General features: G+C 33.3%; 1 pseudogene; it reads right to left on the bottom strand.

Annotated features, from left to right (window-relative positions):
• Positions 1-2,248: 2,248 nt before the first annotated feature.
• LOC118047013 (loganic acid O-methyltransferase-like) lies at positions 2,249-3,600 on the bottom strand (annotated as a pseudogene).
• Positions 3,601-4,521: the final 921 nt, after the last annotated feature.

Raw genomic sequence — 4,521 nt, 5'->3', positions numbered from 1 at the left:
TCAGATAATCGAGAAAATGAAAGAGACAAGGAATTCTTATTTTTTTTATCAATAGAAAGAAGGAATGAGGGTCGCCCCCTAGTATTTTGATAATTAGAAACTCTAATTGGTCTCAAAAATTGAGCACGGGAACTGGTTGCATAAAGAAAAGATATTGGCACCTCAAATACACTCTACCTAAGATAAGCTACGTTGTTTAATTATCTGATATATGCTAAGGTCTAATTATTGGTCTATCAATAGTTTAAGAAAAGTCCTCTTCGATAAGAAGATCCTTATCTTATTGGATAAAATTATAATAGTTGTAATATCTATATAAAAAAACTACTTAATATCAGGAATATATTTTACATATAACTTCGTAATCCCAGATATCAAAGCAAAACAAGATATTTTTATTTTTTGATATTTTAAAATATTGGCCTAGTTCTCATAACTTTAATAAATTGGTTATTAAAACTAAAATACATACCAGTACATATTTTTTTGAATTTTTGTTATATGAAAAATATGATATGAAATTTTTTTACATAAGTTTTGAGAAACTTGGTCGTATGTATGAAAACAAAAACATAGTTTTTTTTGTTTTATAAATTTTTTTTGCGGCATTTCAAAGAAAACTAGATATTTTAATACCAGATTTGTAAAAACACAAACCTATATTAATCTAAATTGATAGAAAAATTTCTGAGAAAATCACAAATTTTTTTAGAAGAACCTCTAGAAGTTTTTTTGTCTTTTTTTATATATAATATTATATTATATATTATTATAAAATAATAATAAAATAACATTGGGTTGGGCCCACCCTAATAATCTGGGCTAAGCCCAACCTATTTGGGGTCAAGTTCAGTCCAAAAAGTATCTGGGCCAACAATGGCCCAAGACAGGAGCTGGCCTGAGAGCGGCCTAAAGGTGTTAGGCTGGTTCGGCCCACAAGATATTTTTTTTTTTTTTGTAACTGAACTGAATCGACACAGTAAACAGTGATAAAACTCTCCACTGTTCACCTGCAAAAAAGTAAATGTGATGAAAAAGACGAAGAAAAAAAGGAAGTTGGTTGACTGGGCAGTGGTACTAGGCAACATATGCAAGTGATTCACAATCCGATGTGATGCAAAAAAATGACTTGGTCTTGGATCAAACAAAGCATAAACTTATATAGATTCTAACTATAATATACATGTCATAACATCTGGTACAACTTTATATTCTCCTGAATTATATGATATATCTTACCCTGAGTACTCTCCTCCTAGAACCTGGGCTGGCCTCTGTCGAATCAGGCTATTACACTTTTGCTTCCATATTTTTATTCAAGTTTGAACTGACAGAAGCTAAGTGCAAATTAAGATAAATTGTTTATACACATCTCCAAAACAACACAGTAGCCTGGCGGCATCAGATTTAAGTCACACATCCTCTGTTTTTGCTTCTTTTATCTACTTTCAATTTCTACAAATATATTGTTTTTTTTATTAACATTTATGTGGTCCAATGGTAAGGAATTGTTTAAAGTTTATCTCATGGCATAAGTTCGAACCTTTGTAACAAGAATTAAATGGGATTCAAATTATCTTTTAATTTTTATATTATTTGAATTTGTACAATGAATCATTGCTCTCTAAATTTTTATACCCAGACCTGGTAAGGTAGGTCCCAACCTGTCTTGAAAGAGTCACGCAACACACCATTCAACCACCCTCTTGTGTCGGTTGAGAGTCCGTCATTAAACATGTGTGCATATAAATCAGACACGTAACATACATGCGCACCACACAGACAATTTGACTTGCAGTTGGCAAATACCAATAAAATTGCAGAAAGCAAAGGATTGCAATTAAACAGAAAAAACTTGCACAATATCAGAAATATCAGGTCCTCAGACAACATTTAATTATTAAAAACATTATATAAACAGAATCAAACATGTTATTAAACTAGAAAACATGTAACAACCTTGCTTTAACGCCAATGTTGGAAGTGTACCTTGTTTTTAAGAGTCCCTTCTCAGAACACGTTTCTCTCATCTTCCGGTTGTTTTCTATGTTAATAAATATATTTATAAAGATGAAAAGTTAAAGTTATTACCAGATATAACTCTTCATCATTTTTTCTTTATATTATATTAGTCATATAAATAATATTAATATGAATTGGATTGACCCATCATAGATGATCCAGAGAACCATTTTTTCCTTCACAGACATTATAAAACACCCCTCAAGTTTCTGTGCTTTATACATGATGAGAATCAATCAAGCTGGTCTTTATTCCTGAAAGCAATGAAAAGCAGCAATTTTAAAGGAAGCGTCAAACGACTTCAAAACGCATCAACTTTCGTATCAAAACAACAAAAAGTTGAAGTTTCTTGCTTGGCTGCACATGGTGAGGAAACTCCTCGAATTTTCTAGCATATCGGTTAAACAATTCATCAATAATTTCACTTCCAAAGTGTTGAATGAGCATTCTCTCCATGCCAGCTCTTTACGTGCATCACGATCGCCTTCCCCATGCTCGAGGTGTTAGTCATTGATTCGTGGAGCACTCCTGGACTAGTCAGCTCCATTTTTTCAATGTCAAAGCATCCATTCTTCTGTACAAGCTCCATCATCTCCTCAAGAGATGGTACATACATTGGCAAGTTAAAAGAGTCCACTTGAGCTTCGCTTATCTTCCCCTGCGCGCAGCAGATATTAGTAAATATATATTTGTCATTTGTGTTACCCCCCATATAATTAATATGATGGCAGAATTGTTAGAGAAGACATCACATGGAAGCACTTAATAAATATTCTGTAAAAAAAGGATAGACAATAAAACAATACAACGATTGAATTTCTAGGACTCAACGCAGAGATTTTTTTAGATGTTTTTCTAAGATATGTATTTTTGCACTTTAATTATTTGACTCACCTCTCTCGCCAAATCCAGTATGCTGGACTCCAAAAGTTCAAACATGGCCCCTGTAAATGTTTGGGAATAAGGGATCCCTGTTGGGTTGGCTGGGAAGATCATCACTGCCATCCCTCCAGGCACCATCTCTTTTGCTCTAGCATCTAAAAAGATCTCTATGCCCTTAGCATATTGGGTAGCATAAGCATTTTACCACTTCATCTGGAGCATTAATATAGTGAATCCGCCCCCTGTTCCATGACGGAGAGTTTCTTGTGTAGTAACTCCTCGGGCACCTTGGAGAGGATATGGAGTGCAATACAAGAATAAAAAAATGAATAGAACCCTCAGGAAACAATCGGCCATGGAAAGACCCTGGAACGCCCGCTGCAAAGTATTGCCTATCGGGAGGGAGAGAGGAGAACAGAGTGTTGAAATCATTTGATGTTAGATCGTTTTAAAGAATACTTGGAATTCAGGCTTTTGATTAATGTTGAGCTCTTGTGCTTGATACTTCCTTTCGATAGATTCTATTATACTTTGTATTGCTAAGAAGGTATTTGGTCCAACTGAACATCCAACATCTACAATACGTATCGTCTTTGAAGTAGAAAGCAGAATTTCCAGGTCAAGCTTCTCAGCAATTGCCTCGCCAATTTTTCCCTTTGAAGCAGTTACATTATGTCCCTGCAAATTCAAAGCAAAATAAGATTACAGGTCATTAAAGGAAACTTATATTATAATAATTTTATTAAATAAAAAAATATTTAAATATTTTCTAAATCTGAATGCTAAGTACATTGAATAAATTATTCTAATATATCCGATATTTTCTAAATCACCTGCAAAAAGGAGTTTTTTGGCGTAACTAAATCTGCCATCTCACCATTCATTGCATACAACTCCGGCGTTGTGGAAGCGCTGTCCCCATCTTCAATTCTCTGTCGATAATGTAGTCGCTTGTAATGAGTTTTTATGCTATGGCGACGACTCTTTGTTTCCTTATAGGATTTTTTTGTGGACACGGTCACACAGGTAGCCTGGAAGTGAATATATAATTATAATAAATAAAATTTTGGAAGTCATTCTTTCCTTATAACAGATTTGTATACTGTATGCATGCGTCGAGCCTGTAATTGCGGCCCCACAGGAAACTTATAATATTTATGAAGAGGAAGACTTCAAAAGTCTGACTATATTGCGAGATCTACGCTCTGAATTTAACACACTTATAAATCGCCAACTTTTCTATACGCGTTTTGTATTAAAATTCAATAGAATTGATGCTATGTTTATGGCTCATATTGAACCACGTAAGCTTGGAGTAATTGTTAAGAAATTTGAAGCAAAGATCAAGTGAAATTGGCCCCGACTTTGACTATATTGCGAGATTCCACTCTTCTGTGTTCATTAAATGGTCCGTTATTACGAGTGGAGAATTTGTAACATTAAAATAATATATTTTTTTAAAAAAAATTATTTTTGATATCAAACACATCAAAAAATCCATAAACATAAAAAATTTAATTAAAATAATTAAAATTTTAAAAAATATAATTTGCACCGCGTTTCTAAACAATACCTAAAATAATTTGTGTTAGTGCATGATCACAAAAATATAAAATG

Source organism: Populus alba, chromosome 19, assembly GCF_005239225.2.
Source record: "Populus alba chromosome 19, ASM523922v2, whole genome shotgun sequence".
Lineage (NCBI taxonomy): Eukaryota > Viridiplantae > Streptophyta > Magnoliopsida > Malpighiales > Salicaceae > Populus > Populus alba.
This window is presented reverse-complemented; position numbering and strand designations above follow the sequence as displayed.